We start from the raw sequence: 6,004 nt of genomic DNA on the forward strand, positions 1-6,004 counted from the left end.
GGTGGGTCGCAGGCCCGCCTACCTTGCAGGAGTGATTGGAAGCTCTGTTCAGCCGTGGGCCACTGGGCCTTTTCTGCCGGTGGTCACCATTCCGCCTACCTGGCAGGCGCTGGGGGTGGGGGGCGGCTCTGCCCCTCAGCAGGTCGCTGGGCCTGCTCTGTGGATGGTCACAGTTCCCTCTCTATATATTTTATTTGTATAATTTGTTAGTGTTCTTTGTTCTGCAACTTATTTAGTCACTTTCCCATTGCATATTTCCATCGCTTACAAAGTAAGCAACATGTTGATAGACATTAAGTACATTTGTATTTTTTTTTTTTTTGGTTTAGTTTGGCAATGATAATCAGAGCTGTGAGTCAGAAAAGACACAGTCATATAGTAACTGATGCAAGTGTAAATTGGCACAAATATTTTGAATGACAATTTAGAAATATGTATCAAAGATTTGAAAAATAAACCTCCCATCTTGGATTCAACAATATTTTTCAATATTATTAAGAAAAAGAATAGTAAAGTGAAGAGACACATAAATATATCTTTCAGAAAATTATTTATATCACTAATCAGCTAGTGTATGCTTATTTTTAAAAGTATATGTATCAAAAGTAAATTTTTTGAATGTATCCTAATATTTTGTTACCACTCTTATTTTCATAGCAATAAATTGCTGTTTTTATAATATGTATTAATTTAACTAGTGCTTACTTTTATATGATTAAAATAAAAGAATAAGACAGAAAGAAAATTGATACATGTACAAATATAACTAATATTTCCAAACTACATTAAAATAGGATGAGGTGGTTACAAAAATTATTACCATAGTAAGATATGTACTAAGTTAATTTTATACATTTTTAATTTAATACTGAATCTTTTTATTTCTTTACACTTTTTCTTGACTGTCAATGATGCCCTGTGTAGTTCATATGTGTGTACATGAATTTTGATAAACTTTAGCTCTTTAGTGTATACTTTATTGTAGAAAATGATAAAATAGACTATTATCTACACATATTTGATGCATTAATGACATACATTTCTCTTAATTTTTTTCAGTTTCTAGTTCACACAGCAAATAAAATTTAATAATGTATAAAAATAATTGTATATCATTTCCAAGTGAAATTTATTCCTGGCATGAAGGTTTGCCTCAAACCTTGAAAATAACTTAAAGGAATATATCATATCAATAATCTAAAATTCAAAACTCAAATGATTACTTCAATTAATACACACACACACACACACACACACCACAGAAAGTTGGTGGAGGGTGGAATACAGTACACTTATTTACAATAAAAACTTTCAACAACTAATAGAGAAGAACTTCCACAACTTGAACACCTAACTTAGGTATAAAAACAGATAAAAACAAAAATGTCTCTTCTCACAACTCTTTTTCAGTGTCATAATGAAAGCACCAGATACTATATAATGCAATAAGACAAAACAAAAAAATAAGGAAACAAAACATATACAGATTGGGAAGGTAGAAATAAAATTGTCTTTGCTCACAAATGACATAATTATCTACATAGAGAGTCTAAAACAATCATTTAAAAGCCTCTTAATACTGATAAACAATTCTATCACATTTGCAGTATACAGGAAAAAACATTTTAAAAAATCTATCACTTTTTTATATGCAAGAAACAAAGAGAATTTAAATACACACACACACGCACATACACACACAAATAGATCTGAAGAAAACTAGAAACTCTTATGTAATAGATAGAATTTTTATTTATCATTCCATTAAATAAACTAATTTAATGGAATGTTATTTATTGACCTTGGATTATAAGACTCTATATTGTCAAAATGTTAGCTCTAATGTGGAGTGGCAAACTACTTGGCTCATGTGCACAAGGCACTAGGTTTAATCTCCAGAAACACAAAAAGAAAAAAAAAATATTAATTCTTGAAAGGTTTTTTTTGATATATCCAAGGTAAATTCAATCAAAACCCCAGCAAGTAATTTTCTAGATATCAACCAATTTTTGATTCTAAAGTTTATACGTAGAGGCAAAAATCTCAGAAGAATGAACAGAATTTTGAAGGAAAAGAACAGAGGATTGACACTACTTCACTTTAATACTTACTATAGAACTACAATAATCAAGATCCTGTGGTATTGGCAGAAGAACAGCAAAAAATGGAATCAATGGAAAAGAATAGACAGCCAAGAAATAAATCCATATGAATGTGGTCAACTGATCTTTGATTAAGGAGATAAGGCAATGCAATAGGGAAAAATAAGCTTTCAACATATGGTGCTGAATACCTGGATGTCCACGTGTAACAAATGACCCTAGAAACAAATCTTAGCACCCTCCACAAAAAAAAAAAAAAAATGCAAATGGATCATAGACCTAAATATAAAACACAAAACTATCAAACACCTGCAGAATAACTTCATAGAAAATCCTAGATGTCCTTCTGTATCATGCCAAAATTTTAGATACACAAAGACCCAGTCATTAAAAAAAAAAATAACTGATAAGATGGACTTCATTAAAATGAAAACTTCCAATTTGACCCTACCAATAAAACAAGACAAGACACAAGCTGTGAGAAGGCATTTGCAAAAGACATATCTGACAAAGAATAATTATCCAAAATAATGAAAGAATTCTTAAAAGTCAGAAAAAAAAGACAAGCAACTTAATTAAAAACAATGGACAAAATACCTTAGAAGATATCTCAACAAGAAAAGTTTATAGATGACAAATAAAAATATGAAGAGATGCTCCACATTACATGTTATCATAAAAATGTAAATTGTAACAATAATGAGATAGAGCTATAATCTATTATAATGGCCACCTCTGCAACTCTACCAACACCAAATATTGACTAGAATGTTAAGTAACATGTGACATGCAGGAAACAAAATAGTACAACCACTTTGAAAGACAGTTGAGCAGTTGGTACATCCAAACAGTAGAATATTATTTAGAACTAAAAATCAATAAACTATCAAGTCATAAAAACACAAAAATGAAATTTAAATGCATATTACTAAGTAAAAGAATCTAATGTGAAAAAGGATGACTACTTTATTATTCCAAACATATGACATTCTGGAAGAGGTAAAATTATGGTCTCAGTAAAAAGATCTGTGGTTTTAAACTTCTTTAGAAGTTTATTGAGTAAGCAGAGCAGGTCGATGTGTGTTATTATATATTTCTTCAAAACTTTAGTATGTATAATACCAAGAGTGAAACTTCATGAATTTTGTGGATTTGGGGTGATTAGGCTGCAACAATGTAGATTCATCAATTCTAACAAATGTACCAATGTTGACAATGGAGCCTGTACACTTATGGGAATATGGAAAATCATTGTACTTTCCTCTTAATTTTGCTACAACTGTTCTAAAAGAAAAATCTGTGTGTGTGTGTGTGTGTGCGCGCGCGCGCACGTGTGCCCGTATCTATAGAGATAAAAACTAAATATAAATGTTCAGGAATTGGGAAATTATACTGTGATATTATTCAAGTATGTAAAAGGTTGTAATTGAATTATATCAATTATGTTGAATAGTTTTCTAGGATATATTTTTAAAGAAAGAAAGTAGAGAAAAAATGTATATCTTACATTTTCAAGAGAAAAAACAAAATACTATAAAACATAGTAGATTTTATATTTGTGAATGTTTGAATTAGTGTGAAATTATGTTAATCGTGGTTGTACATGGATAAGAAAAATAATCATACGTACATTTCAGAAAATTGTACTGGAAAATATTGCAAAGGACAATGTTTTCAAAGAGTCAAGATTCTACACAAGTTGAAACATTCAATTGTTAATTGAGTCAAATTGTTTCAATCTTCTTTGAAATTGAAATCCCTTGAAATATGACCAACAAGTAATTAGCATAGGACATAAGTGAGGACCAAGAAAATAAAGAAGGCTAACAATGAGAAGGGAGATATAAACTGACCTGTAATTATAAGCTGACACTCTCACTCACTAAATCCAAGAAGGAAAATCACATATTATATTGCCATTTGCGGACAGAAGGAATAATGCACGAATGGAAAGCATCATATGAAGTTCTGACTATGAAGGGTATACAGTGAGTCAAAAGTTGCACTAGACAAAAAAAAAAAAAAAAATCCACCTAAATGGCAATAGACATATAAAGAACCATACTTGTTTCTGCCAGTTTTATTGCACTGCCCTACTGTAGGTTTGAGATTGAAATTTGCATAACATATATTATCACAAAATCCTCAAGCCAGGCAAGGAATTAATGCAAAAAGATATCCCCTAAAAATAACTCTTCTCAACTTAGCTAAAGCAAATAAAAATTGGATTTTTTTCTGTCTAAAATTGAAGATTCCATTTTTCCTGTTCTTGCAATGATAATAGCACACATTAATTTATCAAAAACTGGGAAATTTTTCAGAAATATTTGGATGATGAGCAACTTCCTGTTTGAATAATGAGAAATATAAAAATACGATAAATGGATAAGACTAAGTAGTTTTAAATCTATTCGTCATTTTAAATAGCAGGAAATAGAACAAACTAAATAAAAAGACTTTAAGAAAAAGAAATCTTTCAAAGTTGAAGTTTAAAGAGATGGTTTTAAGGAAATTTGTTTTTAAAGTGTATACAGTTTTATCTAAGATATTCAGAGGAGAAAATTGATTTAAAAATTAAAATACATTTGAGCAAAAATAGGTTTTTTTATTGTGAACATTAGACTATTTAAGAGTAAATCAAACTAAAATTTATTCTGCCAGAATCTCCTTCAAAGTCTCTATTCTTTCATTCTCTGTACCCAATGCTACTACAAATTAATGAGGAAAAGAGAGAAAATTAGACAAGAACTAAATGCTGTGTCCCTCTACTTTTGAACACATTTTTTAAAAATCTCCAGTTTCATATAAAGAACTATCCTTTCTCTTGTAAAAGACTAATCACCTGCACTACTGGCACTTTTCTCTTGATATTTTTCCACAAATTAGTTCCTTTATTACATTTGTGCTCCCAGCAGTTAGCAACATGTACAACTCCAAGCTGGCTCTCAATAAGTTGCTATTGAACTGAGCTTATTTGGTTTTCAAAAATAGAAAGTTATAGCAGCAAAGACAGCAATTCAAAGGTAGAGTTTGAAATGTGAAAGGGATAAATCAGAAAAATATTACCTGGGGGGAAAAAGATTAGAAGAATTTTCTCCTAGAAACTGATAAAGTCTAAGAAAGATTTGTTTAGAACATCTTAAAGTTGCATGAAATATAACTATGTCAAAGAGAATATATTACACAGATCACCATCCTGTCATCATACCTTGTCACTGATCAATTTAATATAATACACATAAATAAATGAGAACAAATAAGACTTAAATAATAATAAATAAAAATTTATATACAATGTAAATGGATTTTTCCTTATCTTTGTTATAGAAATTAAACCATAACTATCTACACATGACAAAATCTTCTGATTTCAAATTGTGCCAAAAGTGCCATATTGTATATGGATGATCAAATAATAGGAACCTCTATAATCATATCACTGACCTTTTTCATTATCCGGTTCTACAGATTGACTCTTGGATTTTGCACATGAGCTGTAGAATTAACCATTGATAATAATGGTAATAATCCTCTGTTGGGGACCACAAGTCAAGTCAAGAAGGCACCTGGCAGTTTGACAGGAGGAGTGGTTTGTGAGGCAACACCACCGAGCCATTAAGATGATGAGGATTCCTTATTGGCTGACTACTGTATCTAGATGATGCTAATTGAGACAAGCTGTGTGTAATCAGTAAGGTATATATACCTGTGCTGTACCGCAATAAAGCGGCTCCTGCTGCCTTGGGGGCCCGCTACCTTGAGTTCCCCGCAATAAAGCAGTTCCCGCTTCAACCTTCAAGTTGCTTGAAACCTCCTGGTTATTGTGCCCAGCCAGACAGCGGCAATCCTCCACTTTAGTTGTCCCAGTGGGACAAGATGGTGGGATATGATAAGTGGCAGGG

The sequence above is a fragment of the Marmota marmota genome, unplaced genomic scaffold (assembly GCF_001458135.2).
Source record: "Marmota marmota marmota unplaced genomic scaffold, marMar, whole genome shotgun sequence".
In the NCBI taxonomy this organism is placed as follows: Eukaryota; Metazoa; Chordata; class Mammalia; order Rodentia; family Sciuridae; genus Marmota; species Marmota marmota.